Raw genomic sequence first — 26,366 nt, 5'->3', positions numbered from 1 at the left:
AATTAGGATGCATCACTCCAGGTACGCACCATCACAGGCTATTTTAAAAATAAATGCATCTATAAATAATACATGGCATAATTTTTTCAGGCTTTAAAAATTAACTAAGTAATATCACTTTTGTTAACCCTCTTTGACTAGTTCTTCATCCACTAATTTAGTATCTACTACTGTAAATTAAAAGGAAATATCAAATGAATTCATTTCAACCTCTAGACTATTTGATAGTAAATTTATCTTACCCATTTTATGCGTCGCTAGGTTACCCTCCCCAAATTTAATTTCTAGAAAATGATAAAGGAGCTGAATTCATATGTCCCTACATTAGAATTTGTTGTTGAAAAAGACTTAAAATGTTTATAAATCTAACAGTTGTAGAGTTTTTCTTTGTTGTTTCTTTGTTGAGGGGTGGTGACTGCATAGCTTCCTAATGGCCTCCCTTTATTCCTGTCAACAAAATAACATAAAATGTCTACAACACTAATTATGAATCCACGGTTGTCACATCTCTCAACAGTTACTGGATTTTAACAGCTTTGCATATACATCAAAGAGTTTCCTTGAATTCCATCCTGACTTGTTCTGGTATTTGTTGGGCTTGCTTCAGAGAAGGAGAACTTCATTACGTGGAAACTACAGGCCAGCGGTAAAAACTGACTGTCAGTTCAAGTGTGAGAAAAACTCCAAACACTTTCCATATTATTTAATTAGCAAATTATGGATCAGATATTCAAGGGACTAATGAGACGTGTTCGTGTTTTAATAAATAGAGTCATTTTAGTGATGATTGCGAAACTTTTATATTTATAGAAGAAAATATTTCTGAAAATTAAAACTGTACTACTGCCATATGCTTTTATTTTTTTTCCTTACCAATATAAAAATCTAATTATCACAGAACCACTCTTTGAAATTAAGAAGCACTGTCTATAAATAAGGAATAGGAATGCCACTTAGTTCTTAACATTCTAAAGGCAAATATATCTACTTATTATCCTTTTCAATAACTTGACACGATGACAATGGAATGGAAGGTTGTCACAGCATAATAATACCTGGCTGAGAAATTATGCTGAGGTGAAGCAGAAGCATTTATCAAAAATAACTGTCGGAATGGAGGAGAAACTGCTACATTTTTTTCAGGTGAGAGAAATTGATCCTGTGATAATGTTCTATTAAAATAACTTTATTTTTGTTACACCAATTGACGGAGTTTGACATAATTGTTTTTAAAAATAGAATTTGATTTTCTCTGGTCCAATTCCTTTCTCGGAATACATTTACCAACTTGCACCTCTCCTTAACACTGTGAAATACATCTTCAGAACCTTACATCAGGTGAGAACACAACACCTGAATCCAGTTCTTACTCATCCTCTACCTGTGTCTGAAACCTAAGCCCACTTTATAGCAAGAAGAGCTGGAAGGATGGCATATTTTTCCCATTTGGGCACCAGCCTGCATGTTCTTTCCATTATTAAAAACCAACTCCAATTTCCCACTGAATGAGCTATTCAAAAGTACTAAAGAATTCCATGATACCATTTAAAGTCATCTCTCTGGAGTTTGGAAAGAGTATATTACTGTTTCATGTTGAGATTTGGTTTGTTTTTATACATTGTAATGCAAATTTCTATAGCTGAAGGTCTAGTTGCCTACATGAATTCTTGTATTTACCAAATTTTGATGAGCAAACCTTGTTCCTCAATGTAAACCTATTGTTTAGATGAAAATGACTACAACCAAATACTGGGGGGATTAGATGTAGGTGGGTTTTGAGTTGTTTGTTTGATGGGCTACAGAGAGAAAGAAGGAGAACACTGGAGAGGAGGAAGTTGCCATGAAAGGAGATGGACCACAAGCACAAGGTCAGGAAAAACAGCAAGAATTTGGGATTTATCACTGGGGAAGTAGCTAGGCCAACAGTTAGAAAAGTAGGTTAGCAATTGTCAATGTAAACCAAAAATATCCATAATCTGAATCTCATTCATTCATAAGCTTGACAGGAATAACTTTTAACTGGATCAACTACAGCTTCATTCTTACCTCTCTTGTATCATGCAGATGAAAAAGTGACCTTTAAATCTTTAAATGTAGGAACCACTTCATGTTGGCCAGCTTAAGCCTCTGCAATTTGGGTTTTCTAAAACTTAGTTGTTAGCAGTTTTTGTATTTGAAAGATTAAAGATGCCTGCAAGTAGGTTTTCTTTAAAGGTCTATATGACTGATAACATTTAAATTTATAAAACTGATATGGAAATTAACTGTTGTGTTTAGAAAGTTACATTAAGATCAGGATACATATTTATCTTCCCATTCCCCACAGAGACTATTGTATGGGTGTGAATGGGACACAGTCTCACCAAATAAAAGTAGATACTAAAAACAGATGTTCACAAATCAGGAAAATTCTGAAACTTTACCCAGTGCTTGAGCAAATTACCTGATAACCCTAATGCCACAGAAACTTTTAAAGTGTGGTTGCTAAGCTAGGACAAAGATGTGTATCATGAATATCAGAATCTAGTCTGGAGTGTCTCTTCATTAGAGAAATATGTTCATCTCTTTGACTTATATTTAAACATTCTTTGGGAAAACCTCATGGAAGCATTAATTTGATTACCATAATAGGTAAAAACAATTTTATCTCTTTAGAAGAACTTTATTTTTATGTTATGAAGGCAACATACTGAAAGATAATTCATAATTGCAGTTTTATCAACCTCTCTAAATTTTAATTCAGTAAAAGAATGTCAATGATCTTATCAGTAAGGCAAAAAATAGATTTTTTAAAATTAATATATAATAAGAAAGAACATGCCTCAGTCAGTTTTAGCCTAGGTTTAATGTTTTACATAGACACATAAATACTTATGTACAAAATATGCAAACTTAATTCTAGAACTGTAATTATAATGCTTCATTCCTTTTACACTGGGACATTTTTATGCAAACCACGCAAAGTTAGATGCAGCCACTTGGTCCAACAAAAATATTATAAATATACATAAAGTATAATTTATAGCAAGACATTTGTTGTATAATTATTTTCTAGCCTATTTGTAACACCTGCCCGGTTGGTGCCCAATACATATTCATTTATCATAACGATCACTTGACAAAGGCACTGAACTTGCTCCATATAATGAAAGGCTAATGGCTATCTGCTATGTGAGTGGTATTTACCTGCACGAGAAATTGATAAGCCAAGGCAATGTGTGATGCTGACAGGTGATCAGCAGCTGCTGGTGTCACCTGAGTTACACTTCTTCCTTGTGCCATTGTGTTTTCTACACTGAACGTCACACATTGCCCTCCTCCTGTGTAGAATTTACACAAGCACTGAAGATTGTGGAATACCCAAGGAAATCATTTCTCAGTCGATTGAGTCCTTAATGGAAAAAGCTCTCTGAATGCCATCTTACAAATTAGAAGATCCCCTGCTTTCTAAATAGTTCAGCTGAAACCAGCCTTGTATTTATCCTTTGGGTCATTCAGGCTGAAATGATGTTAAGTCTTAAGTCCAAAAGTCAGACTTCCAAAGGTAAAATGTCAGGTCCTTTTAGGCTTCCTCTGACCTTTTAAACCAGCTTAGGGATTTGACATGTTGCATGTGGATTTCCACATTTTATATCCCCATATTTAACAAATGATCAAATGTAACTCCCAAGAATACTATTTTTACAAGCTTGACATTTTGGGTTTGAGAGGTGGTTGTCTGACTCTTTTTACATAAATTTATTGGTAGGGGACTTCAATGATTCTTTGGTGTTTTCCATCCACATTTATTAGAAGAGAATACATGTTTTACTATATGGTTGACAATAATTAATGCTCTGCAACAATCACTAAAACATACAAAACTATAACTTTGTACCTCTTTAGCTTTAGAGCCAAAATTGTGAAAGATGGCACAATAAACTCCATTTTATAATTATGATGGCAGTAATTCCAATACATGTACCACAAGATCCTATATCCCCTGAGGACTTACTTATCAACATTGTGTTCTCTGGATGCTGTTACTCATATGTCATTCATAGTATTACATTTTTGGGCTTGTTTATTCTGTAACAATCTGCTACTGTAACATTTTAATATTGGTTCTCAACCCGATTGAACATGATTTATCTGGAAAGAGTGAAATAGAAACAGCTAAGTTGCTCAAGCCGAGCTCCAGTTAAACTAAACCAGAGACTTTGATATTGGAAATACTATCATCGGCTTCAAAGTGCTTCTCTGTAGTTTCTGTGCATGCCCACAGTTTTGAATCCAAAGAACTAACTGGTAATTGATACTATTATAAATTATTATTATTAAGCACATCATGAAAGCAAGTAATGAGAGAGGGGGGGGGGGGGAAAGAGAGGGGGGAGGGGGGGAGAGAGAGAGAGAGAGAGAGAGAAAGAGAGAGAGAGAGAAAATATGAGGATTGTTCACTAACTTCTACTCCTATGCTTACATGGGCTGAGTCTTGTGTACTTTACAATTTCAGATATATACATCTAAAGTGAGGAAAAGCCAACGCTATCTCCCACTGTTCACATGCACACTGCTGTCTGTCATTTTGCTGGCTCATTTTCATGAAATCAAGTTAAACAGGAAGTCCCAAAGGGTAATGCACCCCAAATTCTCATAACAATCTCGTGCCTTCTATTTATTTTTAAAAAAATTGTGGTTGTAATCAGTAAGTTTTCTTTACAAAGCTTTCTGGGGCCACAGAACCATTTCAGAGCTGGAGTAAAGTATCTCTAAGGGGGAGAAAACTGAATATAATATCACTGCTTGTAAGAGGGAATCAGACATATAAAAATAATCAGTGAAGGAAAGCAGACTTTGAGTGGACATAGATGTGCTATAGATTAGCTATTGCAGTGCCAGAATGAAAAAAAAAATGCTGTAACTCAACTCATCTGAATGTCCTTGACTAGAGAGTTTCCAAAACATCTGTCGAAAAAGAAAAAAAAAAAAAAAACCACACACATTTTAGGTTATGAAACATTCATGGTCCATTGACTAAAATACAAATGTTAGAGTTTAAAATACAATACATTGATTTGTATCTTGAATAATAAATGTGCACTTCAGAATAACAGAGACAAACTTCCTTAAGTTGCCAGGCACTGAACCAGGAGTTATTTCAAAATTTGTAATTTGAAGCTGGAGGCGTTGACTCACACCTGTGATCCAGTGCAGGAGAAGCTAAGGTAGGAGATTCACCATGAGTTTTGAGATCAGCTTGGCCTATATGGTTCCTTTCAGGCAAGCCTGGGCTAGAGAGTACAACTCTCTTTGAAATAAACTAATGCAATGAAATGATGGACTAGATCAGTAGTGGATAAATGAAGTCCTGATGGTTTTCCTGATGATGATGATGATGATGATGATGATGATGATGATGATGATTTGTCCATCTCTAGCCTATATTTCTGAGGCCTTCACTCCTCCCCAGTCTATCTAAAATTCTAGAAATAGCAAGCTTTACAGGCAACCATCTCTTCTGACACCAGTAGGATCCCTCAGATTTGAATCTGAGATATTGATCAACCATACAAATTGACTATGTCTGTGAGACCAGGTTATCACTTCCTGGCCCTCCTCTATGTCATCATCTGTATAATTCAGGAGTGACAGCTAGCACCTGAACAAAGTATCCTGGTCTCCAGGTGCTTTGTCTGCCCAGGGCCAACGTGACAAATATATTTCCTTTCTAGCACCTGGCTCTGTTGTTGGACTCTTAAAGCAGAATCTTGCCTGCTGAGAGTCAGAGTTAACGTGAGAAATGGAAGAGGACTAATTCAAGCAAATCAGAATTATTCATGTACAGGAGCACAGCTAAACACAGTGGTATTGGCAAACTGGAAGGCAAAGAAAACAAATTTGCCTTATTTTGTTGGACAACAATTCAGTGTTCTCCAGTTAGTTTCTGTGTACTGTTTTGGTACATAAGCAAAAAAGATAATCTAATTCAACCCAATTGCCTTGTGGGTAAAAGATCCTGGCCAAAATAGTCACAATCAGAAAAGAAAACATGATAACTCCAGTGATGAGAAAACCAGATGCAAAACATGTGTCTCCAGTTTTCCCACTCAAACACTGCGTCTCAGAAACCTGAAGTTCACTAGGACACAAGACATATATTTGGGTCAAGCCAGAGATACATGTTAAAATCCACACGTTTCTGAAAGAACAGAATTTTGAACAGTCATTTCAAAGAAGCATTATGATGGAGACAGTTATAAAATCTTCATTTCTAGCAATAACAAAATGACCACTCATGCCTCAGAGAAGCCATTTCCAGTCCACGCACTGTTTAGACCACCCACTTTCAGATGACTGGCTTTTTCCGGAGAACACAGTTATCTTCTGGATGCTCTCCTTATGTGTATGTATGAACAATGATTTGCTCATTAGAGTTTCAGGGAGGGTTTTATCACACTCAAAAGAAAAAATATACACATTAATCAATCACCTCATGAGTTTTGCTTCCTTTTCAATTTATTAGTTGCTCTAACATTATTGTCTTTACTAGATTCCTTCTTTTGAAAAGATACATATTTTATGTAGACGAGCACACAGTCACTGTCTTCAGACTCACCAGAAGAGGCATCAGATCCCATTACAGATGGTTGTGAGCCACCATGTGGCTGCTGGGAATTGAACTCAGGATCTCTAGAAAAGCAATTAGTGCTCTTAACCGCATAGCCAGTTAACTCTCCAGCTCCTACTAGATTCCTTCTTAAGTGTCAAAAAAGATAGGCATATTATGAAAAACTTCAAAACTTCAAACGGGTCGTATGTTTTCTCTTATCCATAGCCGGAAGTTTGAACTTTTATGGTCTGTTTTGAATATATATTGAAATTCTAAAGTTTTCTTCCATAGAAGATAAAAATGTTGATTATAGATCAGATCTGAAAAGATGACTGTCTAAAAGTTGGAGAGATCGATTCTCAGCCTTTTGGCTAAGATCAAGTGTAGTATTTAAAAGTTGGAGACATAAAAAGGTCTGAATATGTTTGTCCCATTAAACAGTTGTAAACACATCAATCTAGGGTTATGTCCCATGAAGTTGTAGGTGACAGCAGTTGAGAGTGATTAGAGAAAGCAGTTCTCCTAATGGCACAGGAATAATAGATACTTCAATGTTTTCATCAACTTAACCTCTTTCCTTTCCTCTGAACAGGACTTAGGGATGTTCTAGATGAAACAAAGGATCTTACCATTGCTATCACGAATTATTAACTCATGCTAAAGTAATCCATTCAAGACAAGGATGCAAGAATCACTTGAGAATACTGTAGATGGTTCCCTATGCAAAATAATTAGCTAATAATTATCATATTGACAATTCCTATGATATTTTGTGTGTGCTAATGGCATAAAGGTGGTTTAAGTTACCAAATGATTAACCTTTCCTTTACAGACTGATTGTCAGGAAGTGGGAAGGATAGTCATGATATGTAATTAATGCCTTTTGGATAAATCATGTCTTATCACAGTAAAACAGAGAACAAAAATAAATGCCTTTTGCTTTACATCAAATTAAGTAGCCAGTGTATTAGTTATGTACAGTAGTGGGGATTATGGATATAGATCATAACTTCCATCTGCTATTTTTATGAAACTCAAAATGGATGGGGGGGGTGGTAACTGACAACTGGAGTTAATTCAATACAAAAGAAAGACTACCAACCAACGATCTAGATTTGGGGGTGGGAGTGGAGAGAAACTGAAGCCTGGCATTTGCATTTGCCTGGCTTGGGCAAAAAATATCACTGCTCGGTGCCCTAATGGGTATCACAAGTGACTGTACAGAAGCTTTACAGCCTGTCAGGAGGCCGAAGAACCCCTGTGTACCGCCACTTCACCTTGAAATAACGCTCTCATCACCGTGATTGTATAGATGAAGAACCAAAGCACACAAAGTTAAAGTAACTCTTCTCTACTTTCCTAGGTAGAGAAACAGCAGGAAACAGTAGAGCTAACACTTGGACAAACCAGATTACCTGTGAACAACAGAACCTGCCTCCTACAAGAACACAGGAAAGGATGAGGTCAGAACACACCAGTGCTATGTACATAACTTGGTTCGAACTAAGCAGGACAACCAGGGCCAGTAGCTACCCACCTTGACCTGGCTACTGTTGGTCAGAATTTCAAGACAGAAGTTACGAATTCATAAAGCTGATGCCACTTATTGAGTACATTTTTTTCTCATTAGATACACTGATGCTGATTCTTAATAGTTTGAGTAAATACTAAAGATTTACACTTCAAAGGTTTCTTTTAAAATTAAAAAAAAAAAAGCTTCTTTTTCTTTAAATCCAGGACATCTCTCTCCTTGGGGGGCATTTTCTTCCCATAAGCACTTTTGTTTAAAAAATTATTAAAAGAGTTCCAAGCTAATTATAAAGCGATCAACACACAGAAAACTGCAACAACAACAAAAAAATCCCAAGCTTGAATATTTACCTAGGAACCCCAGAACTGTGTAATGTTCTCCGCTCCTTAGGAGCTTTCAGAATTGCTGAGCATAAATAAAAATATCCAAGCTCTTAACAAATTCTGACAGTTCAGTAAAAGGGGGGAATATTACCTAATTCCAGCATGGGTCATTTTGTGCCATTTAGACCAAAGTAAAAGTTTTGATTTATAGCTTAGTGTTTTAGTGTGGTGGGACTCAAAGGGAAAAGAAGGAAGGAACAAGCAATGGTCTGTCCCTCTCATTCTCAAGCTGTAAGCTGAGCGAGGTGAGTCAGGACAGCCTCCAGAAGAGCAATTTGCAATCTATAAAATATAGTAATCCTCTCTTCAAATATAGTAGCATGAATTTTAATTAAGTAATATTAGATGTACGCCATGCTATCTATGCATGAAAAATGTTTCAGAGAGCTGATAATTATTTTTTTATTATTATATCCATCTTGAAAGACCTTAGAGGGTTGATTTCCTCCTGCTAATAATTCTCCATTCCGTCAGAATTACTGGTGGTTCAAACACACTGACAGCACAGGGAAATGCTGAGCCAGCCGGGAACACGGCTTGACTCTCCCCTCTTTCCTTTCTTTAGTCTAAATATTTCAGACAATACATCTGCTGCTGTTTCTGGTCTGCGGTTGAAAGCAAGGCTTAGGAGTTTTTACTTTCTTTCCCTCTTTAATTACTGCTTGATTTTACTTGTTACCATTTTCTGTTCAGCAAAGAATGCATAGATACATTCATATGTGTAAGAAATCAACAAAGGCATTAGTTCCAGGGTCAGGCTAGGTAAATGGGTGGGACCAAGAATAAATCAGGGTAAGAGATTGGCTGTGCACTCCAGGTGTGCTGGACAGAGTTCCCAGCAGTGAGAGGCTTTTAATTTTCCCTGAGACAACAAGATCTCCCAAAGGAAAAAAAAAAAAAAAAACGTATCTCTTAGGCTATTTAAAGGGATTCTAATAATTTTATATAGATACTCTTGTGTTCAGAAAATTTACAGGCAAAGTGATAAGCTAGAGGTTTTGAGCGGTGCCATGTATGACACCAACCTGAATTTATGCTATCCGTATTATGGTTGACATTGAGCATGTCTTAAGTTAAAAAAAAAAAAAAAAAAAAGCGGGGTTGCTTTGTCTAGCCTCAATAGAAAATGTGCCTAGTCTTACTGCAACTTGATATGCCAAAGTAGGTTATTATCCATGGGAGACCTCACCTTTTCTGATGAGAAGTAGAAAGAGATGGATTGGGGGGGAGGGGGAGAGAGTAGAAGGTTCCAGCAGGATCTAAGTAAATAAATTATTTAAAAAAAAGAAAATGGAAAATTAAACAAAATATCTCTCTACAACATCCTTCCTCCTTAACAATCTCCCCGTAGGGAAAATCAGCTAATTCCCAAATAATGTACAACTTACACACTCCAGTAAAACATGATACCTATTAAGGAGGTGGTTTTCATGTGAAGATGTTTTGGTGGAAAGAATAACACTGGTTTAATCCTCCAAAAAAATGGCATAGGGAACTCGAATCTCAACCAGCAAGTTTATTGAACGTTTTCACAAATGAATTATGCATTCAGGGAAACGTGGACACTGGAAATGTCATCACAGACATTTAAGATGAGGAGATGGTGAGCTGAGCCCCTGTCCTCTCCAATTCTCCTCCCCAACGTTATCTTCTTGGAAGTCTGGGAAAACTGAACACATATGCTTGACCGAACCCTACAGTGAGGCTCCCAGAATGGACCATATATAACAGCAGTGTAGCTACAGGCCAGGGTTCTATTTTGACTCCCTTAAACATTTGTTTTCCAATTTCATGAAATATAAATATTTCCCCTGCCTTCTTGTTCATGTGTCTTCCTGCTCCCTCACTTGATATCCTCAGTAGTTTGATGTACACAATGGGACAAAATTGAACAAAAAGAAAAAAATGGCAGCAGTTCTTCAGAAAGTAAGAAACTGAGCTCATAGACTGCAATCAGGCATTTGCTAATTGAGATAGGATTCTCCTCCCCAGTTGCTGTGGTTTTCTTTGGTGACTTGGAAGGAAACGTCTCACCAAAGGCAACAGTGATAATAAAGTTTCTAACCCAAAGTAGAGTTAATAAATGGGATCAACTCTCCCTTCATCATGGTAGTTGCCTCATCTGCTAGGTCTAAATATGGTCCAGATAGTTTGAAATCAAAGCTATTAACTACATAGCTTTTAGATGGTTTCTCATCATGTCTAATTTCATGGACTAGCAGACACAGCTCAAGTAAGTTATTCTCATAATTATGGTTCACAATTCATAATTTAAACCAGTAAGGTAAATATGCATATCAGTCTAGATTTTCAAAAACAAAGAAAATAGAACAATTTGTAGAGAAAATATTATCATGACTTCAATCCCCAAGTGTCCAATAAAAGGCTGATTCTACCAAAAGATTAATTAGTGTCTTATATGTATTAAACCAGTACACTCTTCTATTGAAGTCTTGTCTTTGTGAAAATAAATGATTTACGTAATTATTGAAGTAATTGGTTTATATTATCTGCTATGGAGATCTGAAATATATACTTTTAAACCTCACTGGACTACAAATGAGTACTGGTCATTTCCTAATTCTTTTGTATTTCATGCCTATATTATGAGGTTATTCAAACACCTTATATGTAGCTTCAGGTATCTTAAATTCTGAAACAAAATACAAGGAGAAATTTCTGGAACAGGCTCCAGGACATGTTAAAATATAATGGTGTTTCTATCAATAGTACACCAGAAAATCACAAGTATGAATAGAAGAAATAAATAGGCTCATCATAAGTAGAATGTGACCCTAGAACTCTACTTCAGCTTTCTCGTTCAAGACATATTTTAGTGAGTCCTACAGTTCTGGTAAATAGGCAGATTCTGGGAACCACAAGGCTCAGGTACTATGAATTCCTCCACCATCCCCCAAAAAATTAGAAGTATTTTTTAATATTCTCATTGCAAAGAAAAGGATCTTTGAGAAAATGGATGCTCATTGTGATATTAGAATTATGTGATGGGTGTGTTCTAAGAAATTACACAGTGCTACAGAACTATGTGTAGTTTTATGTCAGCTTCAAAAATAAAAGGAGAAAAATTCTGATTTTGCACAAGTGCTGGATCAAAGGTGCATAAATTAACTGAGTCATGCTAAACGTTCCAAAATCTAGAGTCAGTTTAAAGTCCTCCAGTCACACAAGGAAATCAAGGCACTGTGGGAAACAGGCTTGTGGAAGAAAAGCATTATTGATCAGCATGTACAGCGCAGCCTGAAGCTAGAGTTAGTAAAGTGCAAAGGAGGGTGGTGCTTTGTAAGATCTGCTGTGAGGAAATGGCTCAAAAGGCACAGCAGTTACAGTGACAACTGGAATTGTGAGGAGCAGATAAACACCTGGGCACAATGATACTGGGCTGCTGTCTACCATTGTGCCCTTGTGCTGTGATAATGGTACCTAATATCTCCTTGTCACTTAATGGAAACACATTAAATCCAAGTAAACCTCCTTAGTCTCAATTTGGAGTTTTCCCACAGTACAGTAAGAGGTCAGCGGAGAGAAATCAGAATCTGAGATACGCCGGGAAACCATATATCTTTGTAACTATTCTGGGAATCTAGAAGGTTTCAAAATAACATTATTGAGTTTTTAAGTTTTGCTATTGAGAATCAAGAGAGGCGATGATAAAAAAGGGAGGACTAGGTAGCTATTCTGCTTCTTTCTCCAAGACCTTTGTGAAGGGGCAGCATTTGTGCAAAGAAATCCCAGAAGCATCCAAATGGAAAAAACAACAAAGACTAGTGAAACCATGACTAGCTAGCTGCATGATTTCACCGAGGATCCACAGCAGAATGGGAAAAGTGTAACTTGCAGATAAACAGGGTAGTTTTCTGTACTTTTCTATTATCTATCAATATGTTTGGATATGACTGGGAAGACAGCTCTTAATGACTATGTAAACAAATGGCCAAGATTGTATTCAAGTCAGACAGGTTAGCATTATTCAGTGTGAGAAGTGAGTAGCCTTGAGTTTTCCTCAGGGTAGGGAGTAGCATTATTTAAGACAAGGGGAAGGAAAGAAATGAGAAAGAGAAAGAAGGGTAAAATAAAGAAGAAAGTGTGGAAGAGAAGAAAGCATGTTAGAAATGTGCTCTCTGGGGCCATCTTTATTCTTTGAAAGGATGGAGGTAAACAGCCGCAACACTACCAGAGAAGGCAATGGCTTGTACCATGCTGTGTTCTTTATGCAGTAGTAGTTAATGAGCATGGAACTAAGCTGAGATTTGAGTTCATCTGCTTTCTTTCTCTAGAAGGTCTTTTTCTAAAGTAGCAAATGCCACTTCTCTAAACACCAAAACTGAAATATAACCAACTTTACTGGCTGGGTTTGTGTCAACTTGACACGAGCTGGAGTTATCAGAGAGAGGAGCCTCAGTTGAGGAAATGTCTCCATGAGATCTAGCTGTAAGGCATTTTCTCAACTAGTGATCAAGGGGAGACCCATCCCATTGTGGGTGGTGCCAATCCTGGCTGGTAGACCTGGTTCTATAAGAAAGCAAGTAATCAAGCCAGGGGGAGCAAGCCAATAAGTGACATCCCTCCATCGCCTCTGCATCAGCTCCTACTTCCTGATCTGCTTGAGTTTCAGTCTTGACTTCCTTTGGTAATAAACAGCAATGTGGAAGTGTAAGCTGAATAAACACTTTTCTCCCCAACTTGCTTCTTGGCCATGATTTCAAAAGTCAGTTTCTCATGTTGAATTACTTCTGTAGACAAGAATTTGGTCTTCATCATTTATCTCTCCTCCAAACTGCACCCAATATTCTTGGCATTTATTTTTACTGTATTCCCTGGCATATTAAAGTACAAAGCAAATACATTACACACTACACACGTAAGCATGAAGATTTTACTTTATCCTTTGAAAATTTCACATATGCATATAATGTGTTTTAGACAAATTCACCTATCAATCCTTCTCCTCCACTTTCTCTTTTATACCCCAAAGGTATTCCCTACTTGTCATATAGTCTTTATTTTCATCCCGAGTCTCTGTAGCATTGCTGCTATACTCATGGTTAAGGGCATCTACTGAATCATGGGTGGCCTCTCAGGGGTCACATCCTTGAAAACTGACTTGCCTTTGTCATTGTTATCAATCACCAAACTATCCTCAACTAGGGGTGAGAGTGTCACTTTCTCTCCACAGAGGTTTCATCTAACGTGTTCTTTTTCAGCTCTCATGCACACCATCACAAGCACTGTGACTTCATATGCGCACTTACTCTGTTGGGAATGGAGAACACTGCTGTTCTTTACTCTCCACAGCCTCAGTCACTCCCTATAAGGATTTTGTTTTTACACTCTACCTCTGTTCTATTCAGGGTTGGGGGTATTCTGTCTGGGGATATATTTGGATACAATGTCTTTCAGAGAAATTATTATTATTATTCATCCAAAGCCTTAGGGCGAATTGATAATGAGAAATTTGAGTTCCCAACGGAAGCATAATCATGGGTGGCCTGTGAGTGTTTGCATCCTGAGAATTTCTAAATACATACATACATACATACATACATACATACTTACATACTTACATACATACATATATAAATGGAGTTCCAGATGCAGGATTCTTTTCATGGTCTATCATGCACCCACAATACCAGCAATGTTAGAATAACTCACAAATATTCTAGTTCCCAGGTCTGCATGTGGACTCTTCTCCATGCAAACTATGTCTTCATTTTTTCACTCTCGGGAGCACACTATACAATTTGTGGAGTTGCTAATATGTAACTGTGAGTCATTCTTCTTTTGATTTTATGTTTGTGTTTCATAAATACAAAAAATAATGTAGCCAGGAATGTTTGTTGGAGGGACAGTATGAAGCAGAGAAAGGGGTGCTTCTGTGGGTCCATGCTGAAGAGGCTCTTCCCCCTAAGGTATCAGTCACATGACAACAGTATAGTAGAGAAATAGTTTATTTAGGACATGGGGGGGGGGGAGTTGAGGGGGTAATAGAGTAGTAGAGTCAGAGAAGGTCAGAGAGGAGAAAGACAGAAAAGCAGGAAAGGAGAAAGAGGGGGGGAGAAGAAGGGGGGAGGGGAAGAGAAGAAGGAGGAGGAAGAGGAGAAGGGACTGGAGGGGGGAGAGAAGGGGAGGGGAGGGGAGGGGAGAGGAGGGGAGGGGAGGGGAGAGGAGAGGAGAGGAGAGGAGAGGAGAGGAGAGGAGAGGAGAGGAGAGGAGAGGAGAGGAGAGGAGAGGAGAGGAGAGGAGAGGAGAGGAGAGGAGAAGAGAGATATGATCCCAAATCATGTCTGGAAGATTCCCCATTTTTTTTTCTGAAATGTCCCATGCCAAGTAATATTTGTAGGTTATGGTGATCAGAGACTATATATGTTTGGACCAAGGAGTAGTTAATATTACCGTCAATAGCAGAAAGAAAGGAAGACAGTGAATATCTCTAAAACCTCCACTGAGCTGAAAATAGCAAATGGTTAAAGAAGAAAGCAGTTATGTGGGGTTTGAGTACAATGGGCCAGTAGTGGGTGACCCAAAACGGGGCCAGTAGCTCCAAGTTCAGTCTTACACCAGTGAAGATTAAAGGACACAGACTATTGGAGAAGTATGCAAAGTGAGACCTGACTTTACTAAGAAGAATTATAGAACAATGAGAATGGAGGGAAAGCCAGAAATGCTTCCAGAAATGGGAGTGGTTTCCAAGACAGAAGAAGGCATCAGGTTTCCTTTCTAGGTTATTTTTATAGAGCCATGGCAGAAATTGGACAAGGGCTGCAGACAGTGCAACGAGACTGGTTAGTCCTCTGGTGACAATGGAATACCCATACACTTTATGCATATCTTGCAGGTCCAGCTAGAGAGGTAGCTATGTACCAGTTAGTGATGCTCAACTAGACTCCTCTGAACACCCCCAGCTTCTTTGATTGACCGTGCTCACTCGCTGGTCTATCTGCCTGCAGCCTAGCAGGTTGCTCGATCACTGTGAATTATGCTAAGCTATCTTTGTTCTCACAGCTATCAGAAGTAGGCAGGCTTGTTTTTACCATCACTGTGTCTCTGGGTGGTCTGAAGTTTCAGCAAATTGCCTACAATTTGACCTTGAATACAACCCTGAAAAGATTCACCCTTGGGATGCTGAGATGCTAAGACTTACTCTTCTGGCTTCCAGTCTGATCATACCTCACACCACATCAGTGCTGCTTCCTCTAAAGACTTGCATCCAGGACAACTTCAAAACAGCTAACTCAAATGGTCCATCACCACCGACTGTTCTAGTCAGGACTTCAGTTAAGTCCTGAAGTTTCTCACCATATAGACTGGATTAAAAAGAAATGCTACAGTTAGGTTTCTTAACCATTTTTAAAAATTGTCTTGGGTTACCATTCTACATCCAAAATCAGCAAGAAGTAATTATAAAAAGACTATTGTTCCAGTCCCTTAAAATGGAGTGAAAACTAAGAAAATTCACATCAGATACAGAAGCTTAAGATGAAAGCTTTGTTTTCTGTACATGCACTGAGGCAACAGTTCAGGATCTGAACCTTGTCCCCAAAGGGAGGATGTAAAACATTTTTCTAAGGTAGGAACACAAATCAAAGGGTGTTGGGGTAGTATGTCTCATTGACCAATCGTATTTTGATGCAGGGAGTTAAGTAAGGATATTGACATTGGTGACTGGACCTTAACCAGGTTCCAGGGTCCTTGATTCAGCCAGGTCCCCTCCTGGAATGATAAGGGAACCAAGGAGTGGGCAACCTGCACTTAGTTAAGTCAAGACAAGCAACACATTCCTGACTTGTGGGCCTTAGTTTAAATAACAGGACAACAATATCTCCCCTCTTTACCTACTTGACCGGTTAGCAGACAGACATGAAACATCTGGAGAAGCGGGATAGGAGTTGAGTTCTGGGGCTTGGAAACATGAACTCACTTTTGATCCTGCCAGAGAGGTGGAACTTGTTCCAAAAGTGACTGAACTCAGAAAACTACCTCCTACCACCCGAAGGTCATACATTAGAAAGAAGAACATCAAAGATTAAGTGGTACCAAACACACATTCCTCAGGGGCTTTAGGGAGAACAGTCATCCTGCTGTCACTGGACCCAAGCCTTGTCCTCCTAACTTGGTCTGCTTGGTCATCTCATACACAGCCACCACCGGGCTCCTTTATCTCCCTTGGTTTACCAGAGTCGGCCATTTTCTTCCCTAATCCATCCCTTAACCCCAACCTCTGTTCTCACTGTGACTTCTACAAACCATTGCAGTTCTCAGCACAGCTCTTTTTATCTACTACCTACAGAGAGCTACAGCTGTGATCAATAGAAGTGATGATCAATACATTTCCCTATCATAGCATGAGAACCACCCAGTGGTAAATGGTGATAGTCCTTCTTTTATAAAGGGAATCTGGCAGGAACCCTGTTCTCTTTTCTTGTCTGTACTTTCTGCTCAGGACAGTGCTGGTTTTCTGCAACAGTTTCTGCCTTATACCAACCTTTCTGCCATTTGCATACGAACCACGAAGACAAAGGAACTTCATAACCGAGACTAAGAGGAAAGCAAGAAGTTATCAGTCTGGACTATCAGTGGGATGTTTCAGTACAAGCAGGCTATGCACTTCATTCAAGCTCTAAGCTAACTGGTCTTTGAGTAGGTGTCTCAAAAGCTCATAGTTTCATAAAGTCTTTGTTAAGGCCTCCTGAAAACATTTCCAGTTCTTCTAAGACTTAAGTTAGAATCCTGCTCATATTTTAAACTTCACGTAAGATACACCTAAGGATTACCTAATATCTATTTAGTCGTGGCATATAGAGCTTTCCTCTGAATTAAATCATTGCCTTACAGAGGAAAGGGGGGCTTAAAAACCGATGAAACTTTCAAGGCTCAGAAAGTTACTGTGGTCACAAGCCCCTCCCACTTCCCAGGGAATAGGAACAGTCCTGTGTCCTCAGGGGTTCAGCTTCCATGAGTTGTCACAAATGCCAGGGTAAGCTTTATGGTGATACAGGTGACTGGGAATCACCCATGAATGAGCCTATAACTAACTCTTCTGTGCTTCTGTACATAGCCCCAGTAAGCTTACTGATGGGCTCACTAAGCTAGACTTGGGTAGAGTCCTCAGAAAAGCCATAAAATAATCAGAAAGTAATTTATGTGTTTTCATTCCGCTTCATTGCCCTCCCGTTTACATGCACAAGGTAGTCTTCAGATTCTCACATTTCAACATGAAAATAATAATAATCAGTTAGTGTGGGCTTGTATCTTAGAAATGAGTGACTAAAAGTAGAGGAGGTAGGACGTAGAAATCCCGTCTGCTTTGATGAAGAGCCTTTGTCTTCAAGGCTCCTTTGCACGAATACTAATTTTACATACATTAATCGAAACTATTACAAACTGAATGCTCTCCATATATTTTCTATTGGTATAAGAAAATCTTCTAAAATATCTCTCTAAAGTGACCAAAAATAAGTATGAAATGAATCAGATCCTTAAATAAAATTATGACAGTAGTAAAGAAAAAAAAACCAAAAACAGAGGATTCTGAATTATTGCTATAGGTGGAGATTTTTTTTTAATAAGACTTGCAAAGCAAGGACAACAAAGGCAAAAACAATAGGCAAAGGAATGATACATATCAGAAGACACTTCAGCACAGATCAAATGGCAAAAATGTCTAGCAAAACATGAGGAAATATTTGCAAAACATACATATGATGAAGATTTAATATCCAGAGAACATGAAGAATTTAAATAAGTGAAAACAAATAACGCTATTCTTAAATGGTCTAGACACTTCTCAAAAAAAGACACATGATTTGCCAAGAAATATATGATAAAATATTTCATAACATTAAATTTAAAGAAAATTAAAATCAACACAGAATATATAATCATCATACTCGCTAAGTATGGCTAGTATCAAAAAGACTAAAAAGAAAAAAGCACAGATTCTGGTGAGGATGTAGATGAAAAGGAATATTTACCTAACAGTATAAATATTCCTTTAAAAACTAAACTAAAAAAGAAAAGTTCTATATGACCAAATACCTTATCTAAAGAAACTAAAGTTTTATTTTTGTAGATTCCATGACAAAGAGATACCTATGCTCTTATGGTAATTGCAGCACTATTTAGAATAGCCAATAAAAAATCAATGAAGTTATCAGATAAATATATTAAGAAAATTACATAATAACACATGGAGGGGGATAAAAATACACACATGAGCAAAAGTACAAACACACACATGCACATACAGGCACACACACACACACACACACACACACACACAGCATATTTGTCAAGCATAGAAACATTATGATATCCTGTCATTTGTGTCTATGTGGATTGAGCCATGGTAAAGCCACATTAAGTGGATTGAGCTACACATGGAAAGACAAATTCCTCTGGTCCTTACTAATTTTAGGACAAAAGGGCAAAAGCTCTCAAAGCTAAGTTCAGGAAACACTTGGAAGGAGACGGAGGAGGAAAGGTGGAGAAGGTTAAATAATAGAAATCAAAATACGGTGTGAAAAGAATGAGTTCTGAAGTTCTACCGCATGGCATGGTCCTCTGAACCATAGTCTGAAACAATGTGTGGTACATTTATGTGCAGAAATAACAAGAGTTGAACAGTCCCAACACAGAGAAAGATCAATGTTCAAGTACTGTAAATACAAATTATCCCAATAGTCCCTTTATGTTGTTTTCAAATTGCACTGTATCACAAATAGGTATAAACATGACTCATATGGTAGTAGTCTTTGCATATGTGAAAATGCCTTTATTTTCATTGTTTAATGATACTATGCTAAGTATGTCATTCAGATAATTTTCCCTCCACATTTGGATGATGCGCCATTATCTTCTGGTGTGTTTTGTAATAAGAATCTGTTACATGGCAGACCTAAGATGCACATACCTGTAATTCCAGCATTTGCTGCTAGGGGGATACAGAAGAGTCAGAATAATAAAGGGAAAAAATTATAGAATTGTTTTATGCAGAAAAAAATCCCTTACAAAATAAAATATTATTTTCAAGCTTCATCCTTTTCTGATTTTACAATGTAAAGACTTTGTTGTAGGTACAATGCCCCAGATTTGTATGCATTCTGAATCTGATAGCACATATTTTCCAAGTCACAATTGTTTTTTGCCATTCTCTATTTTATTGTATACTCCCAGTTGTCTTCACTCTTTCCTCAAATCCTTGGTTAGGTGTCTTACTCTTAACTTCTTTTTTTTTTTCTTGTGTTTGTGTTTCTCCCACACTCAAAGGGTTGAATTTCTTAAGTTGTTTTTAATTTTGGATTGTGAACATTATCCCTTAGCATAATAAGATGTCATTCCACACCTATGGCATTTATTTTTCAATAGATTCTATAATTGATATTGTTACCAATTTTAGTCTGATAAATCTTTTAGGATTTTAATTTTATAGGTAATATATTTTAAAATCATAATTTAAAAGTCTCTGAGTTGAATTATTTTTCCCCTACATCTTATATCAAGAAATAAACTTTTGTTGAGAAAATAAATATATGTGCCTATTTTTCTTCAGTTCTCCAAGTGCCCAGAATTTATATCTGGGACTAAATCCTTGTCTTGTACAGGCCTGGAGCAGTTTAGGAGGCTATACTACAACACCCTAGATTGGGCGGCTTAAACTGAGAAGATTTATCTCTTATAGCTCTGGAGAAAATTCAAAAGAAATATGCTAGTAGACATGGGTCTGGTCAGGACATGCTTCTTGACTTAGAAGTCATGATTTTATTATGTCACAATGGGAAGAAAAAGAAGTGAAAGGAGCAAGTTCTTGTTTCCTCATAAAAGCACTTATCCCATTCAGGAAAGCTTTTTACTGTGTCTAAATCATTTTTCTGGAGCTCCACCTCCAAAGACCCCTGCCCAGTAGTTGAGGAATTCAATGCAAGCATGGAACTGAGTTAGGTATGAATACCCCTGTCGGCATTACTCTGAATAATGTTTTAGTCTGTCTCTAACCTCCAGAGATTAGAGTCTAAGCATCAGATGCCTGTAAGTCAATCAGCATTAGCATGGTTTAAAACAAAACTTCCATACTCTGTTTCATTGCTTCTGTTATTGCTACAATGTCGGTGTATACTCTGTACCTCAATATCCAAAATATTAAAGGTATTTTTTGTCGTGCTGCTTTGTAGCTATTTCCTCTAAAGAGGAGGTGCATTAAATTCATGAAATCAGTAATAAGCATGCATGATTAAGAAGTCTCCTCACAGGGTTTATATAAGCACTAAGGTAGATGACTAATGTGGAGGAAACTCTGATGGAATAGCTACTTGCCCATTGCACAGGGGACTCTGTGACTTAAGCTTTCCTGGGTCATCATACATGAGGAGGTAGACTTTTCCCTGATGATATCCCTGTAAGTAACCCAAATCAACTCACTGGTTCAACAAGACGGACATATGTTTGTTGCTTTAGTATGTCAGTGTTTTCTTTTCTGTCATAGAGTGAGATTTTGTCCCCAAGAAAGATAGTGTCACACATACCATCTTAAATAAAGACATTCTTGGGGTTAGAGCTAATATCAGGCCACTTGATAAGCCACTAACATTCCATGGATGTGTTGATTTCTTTCTGAAGGCTTTAGCTTTAGCCCGGTCAATTGTAGACCTAGTTAATCTGGTCCAGGACCTGAAGAAGGGTGTATTATGGATAAGGAATAAAGTTTGAACAACTTTACTAGAAAAGGGCATTGAGCACAAAACACATTAAGGTTATATAATGGAATCTCCAACATGGTTTAGTGCCTAATTGATACTCTTTAATTATTCATAAATATTTTTCTTATCTCACTAAGAAAGCTTTTATCAGGAATTATCTTTTATCTAAACACAGTTTAATTTATTTTCAGCATTCAAGAGACCTATTTGATGGATAAGCAAAGGGGCAAAGCAATGGAGTAAGATGGATACCAGCAAAGCTCATGAGTTCGAAAGAAGTTAGAAGTTAGTCATAGAAACTCGGATTAACCAAGATACACTTCACAGACCACAAGAAGCTCAAGAAAAATGAAGACCAAAGTGTAAATACTTCAGCTCATCTTAGAAGGGGGAACAAAATACTCACAGGAGGAGTACATACACACACACACACACACACACACACACACACACACACACACACACACACACACAAATGCAAAAATATTTTTTAAATACCAAAATGTATAATACAAGAAATATATAGAACTTGTATTAAATATAATAGTAAAAATAAAGCTCCAATTATTTCCCCAAAAGGGATTACAGGAATCAGTGTGGGAGAAAAAGGACAGAGAACTAATTGACAGAACAGGGAAAGAAAGAATAATATCAATCCCAAGACTCCAGTAAATCCTGAAGCAAAATATTTTGAAAGTGAATAATTTTTCCTCAATATAAAAATTCAGTAAGATTTTTATCTGGAAGAAATAAGTATACTTTGCATGAGAGTCTTTTGATTAAATGTTCCAGATAGGAAGGGGGGAAAAAAGCTGTTTGAAAAGGCATTTATTTTTTCCTTATAGCCCATGAATTTATTGAAGTGTATTCTTGACAATGGAGAACTTGTGGCTAACATTCAACCATAAATCCTAACCTTAAAAGTTCAAAATCAACCTCATCTTAGCAAGAAAAACATAAGCCTTCAAGTCTGAGAGTACGGGCTCATCAATTTTAGTAACTAAGGGCACTCACAGCATTCGGTTTAGCTACACTTGCTAATTTTGCACTTATTTTTCCAGATGGTTGTAGAATATTTATATCACAGACGTTTTTCACTTAATAATGTGAGCTTGTCGCTTTGCTACGATTTTCTGTGACAAAGGAAAGGATGTGAAGGAGAGGGACTTCACACTGAGTGCAGCATGAAGAACCAAGGACATTCAATGCCGTGAGTGTCTTAAGGACATTTTCAATGAATCCCATGTATAAACATGTCTTGATGTCACCTAAGTAATAAAATTCCATTTGCTTTTGTGCTTTAACTCAGCATTGGAGGATTGGAAGACTTCCCAGACTTGCTAGGCTGGGTATGAATTCTCACCTCCCCCAAACTTCTGTGTTTAACAAGTGCCTTTCCCAATTATAGCTGTGATTCTGACAGCTACTAACCATTGCCCCGAGTGACAGGCAGAGAAAGCCAAGAGCGCTGAAGCTAACAGGGAGACGTTGAATGTGACCGCCAATCATATAGTCAGCCACGATGGGTCCCTCCTGGGCTCATCTGATGATGCCTATAGCAGAGACCAGTCCATGTGTGCAGTCCAAGGAGGGATTACAATTATAGACATGTTACATGGATGCTCTAGCTATAATGTGAGCGATGGCACACCTCATGACTCCTTTTCTCCTTCTGTTGCATCAAAATAACAACAAAACTAGAACTAGTGACCTACTTTCGTATAAGTACCACCAAAGCAGGGGAAGTCACTCACTTTGTGAATAAGGTAGTACACCGTTCCACCACAGGCATTGTGATTTTGAAGAAAAGACACGCTTCGGTTGACAATTCTCTTCAATTATAACAATTCAAGGCAGGTAATGTTTTTTTTTTTAACTTTATTTTAAAGAACAAAGATAAAAGAAAAAACTTTTAAACATTTTTGCATAAATGTATACAAATACAATTGTGTCAGTGCTTGGCTTTTTTTTTCTTCTTCTTTTTTTTAAGGTTTGATACTCTGCATTAAGCTCTTACTAGTTACAATGAGCAAAAAGTACATGTAAAACAGGGTGTAACCCGGAATTAGTCAACGCTTTCTTGGTGTGTAAGGATTGAGCATGACGGGTTTTTTTTTTTTTTTTTTTTTTTTTTTTTTTCTTGGACTTCGCACAGTCTGTGAGTTGTTTCTGGGGCAGTGCGAGCCTCTGGGGTTAGCATCCCACTATCAGAGACTGCATATTATGTCTGTTCTTCTGTGACTGGGTTATCTCACTCAGGATGATATTCTCTAGATGCAACCATTTTCTTGAGAATTTGGTTAAGTCATTGTTTCTGATAGCTGAGTAGTACTCCATTGTGTAAATGTACCACAATTTTTGTATCCATTCATCTTCTGAAGGACATCTGGGTTCTTTCCAGCTTATGGCTATTAAAAATAGAGCCGCTATGAACATTGTGGTGCATGTATCTTTGTTGTATATTAAAGTGTCTCTGGGGTATATGCCCAGAACTGGAATAGCTGGATCTTCAGGTAGTACTATGTCCAATTTTCTGAGGAATCGCCAGACTGATTTCTAGAGTGGTTGTATCAGTTTACAACCCCACCAACAGTGGAGAAATGTTCCTCTTTCTCCGCAACCTCGCCAGCATCTGCTGTCATCTGAGTTTTGGATCTTGGCCAATCTGACTGGTGTGAGGTAGAATCTCAGGGTTGTTTTGATTTGCATTTCCCTGATGGCTAAGGATGTCGAGCACTTCCATAGATGTTTCTCAGCCATTCGATATTCCTCAATTGAGAACGTTTTGTTTAGCTCTGTACCCCATTTTTTAATAGGGTTGTTTGATTCTCTGGTGTCTAGCTTTTTGAGTTCCTTGTACACCTTGGATATTAGGCCTCTATGTGATGTGGTGTTGGTAAAGATCTTTTCCCATTCTGTTGGCTGCTGTTTTATTTTCTTGACAATGTCCTTAGCCTTACAGAAACTTTGCAATCTCATTAAGTCCCATTTGTTAATCTTTGACCTTAGAGCTTGAGCCATTGGTGTTTTGTTCAGAAAATTTTCTCCTGTGCCTACGTGTTCTAAGGTTTTCCCTACTTTCTCATCTAATAGTTTCAGTGTATCTGGTTTAATGTGGAGATCTTTGATCCACTTACACTTGAGCTATGTACAAGGAGATAAGAAAGGGTCTATTTCCATTCTTTTGCATGCTGAGTGCCAGTTGGACCAGCACCATTTGTTGAATAGGCTGTCCTTTTTCCCTTGAATGTTTACGGCTCCTTTGTCAAAAATCAGTTGACCATATACATGAGGGCTCATTTCTGGATCTTCTATTCTATTCCATTAAGCATTTTTCTTAACAGTTTAGGCTAGCTAGATTGAGCACTTAAACTGTAGAAATGTTAGCTAAAAGTGAAAATGGCGAAGCATTGAGAACCTGTTTTCACCAAGCCTGATCTCAATTTGATTCCCAGAACCTACATGGTTGAAGCAGAGTATTGCCTCTTAGAAGCTGTCCTCAGACCTCCACACAAAGACCACGCTACATAGACACACCCTTTTCCACACAATAAATAAATAAATAAATAATGGGGCACGGGGTAGTGAAACCCGAAGAAGACAAATGACTGCTGAATGTGTCTACTTCTCTGTGCCCTTATATACTACTACGGTATGACCCCTTTCTTCTCTCTCTCTCTCTCTCCCTCTCTCTCTCTCTAAAACCCACACTCATTGGTGAACAAATTTGATTATCTGATCTATGGACTAATTGAGCCATTAATAGATTTTGGAAATATAATTGCATTTGTCTTCATCCTGATGTATGAATCTGACCTTTATAATCATTTCTATATCAAATTCTTTTGTATTCGTTATTAGTTTTTTTAATAACTCAAATATTTAAGGGAACCACCAGAAAGCCCATCTAAATGAAGTGCTTTTCTATTTTCAATCCTTTTACAGTTTATTTCGGAGATAATTATATCCTCTTTGAAGCTTTTTTTATCATCACTTTTCATGCACTGACCTATGATGTTAAAATATAACCAGATTTCCCCAAAACGTGCTTCCTAGACTATTCACTTCGTAATATGGTATTCTATGTTCCAATTCAGACACACCGCCTGAATGTCAGATTAAGTAATGCTGAGTAGGTTTCTTTGCTCAAAAATCTATAGACCCTGCAAATGTTCACTGTGAAACGTTCACTGTGATTATTCAAGGGTAAATACGTCTTTTGATGTATCCCAAGGATATTAATCATGCAATATTTTTATTGAATGTTTAAAAGAATTAGTTTTGGGTTTGTGTGGTATTGGTGTTTAGTTTGTGATACTTACAATTTTCTAAGAATTTTTAAAGAAACAGATTATTTAACTAGCACTGGTATTTGAGGTGGTTCTAAAGTCTGTGAGTTTGAGACTAACAAATAACTTTTCACAAAGTAGCCTTGGATAATGTGTCATCTCTATGGCAATACTGTGGCACCATGAACAGATAGGGAACCTTCATTTTGAAGACATAGAAAGTTCAGTGCCAGCCACAAATGACTGATAGATGGAAAAAAATACCCAGGAAAACAGCAAACCATACAAACAGAAGTGATGGCTTGACACCAGCATCTCTACTTCCCACTGAAATGCATACACCCTCTACCCCAACAGCTCACTGTCACCAGAGAGAAGTCTATCAAATGCTGGTCATGGTTTCAAAGACAGCCATAAGAGAAGTGTGGGCACACGGTAGAAGGCTAAGTTCTGCTACTGAACTTCACTTTTCTAAATAAGAAGTACAGGAAGTTATCAATAAATGAGCAAAATAATAAATGTTACAACACAACCCTAAACAAGACCTTGGGGTTTGTTGATTCCGTGTTGTCTAAAAGCAAATTACCTCTACCCCAGAAAGCTACCCACAGCCGTCTCAGGGGATCCAAGAGTCTTCCTTTTCATTAAAATTACATTTTTTAGTTCATCCTTCTTAAATATTTAGGTAACATTTATTCACCTCATTGCATTGTCAGAAATAAGAAGACCCCCAAGAAATCTTACTGAATCAATCACTGAGCTAACTGTTCCGTGCATTGGTGGAGGCCAACTTAACAAAGGACCTTTATTTAAAACCTGGGCAAGTTTAACTTCCAAAGAGAGACTGGAAAGCCTCTA

The sequence above is a fragment of the Micromys minutus genome (genome assembly GCF_963924665.1).
Source record: "Micromys minutus genome assembly, chromosome: 26".
Classification (NCBI taxonomy): Eukaryota; Metazoa; Chordata; class Mammalia; order Rodentia; family Muridae; genus Micromys; species Micromys minutus.
Note: the sequence above shows the minus strand (reverse complement) of the source record.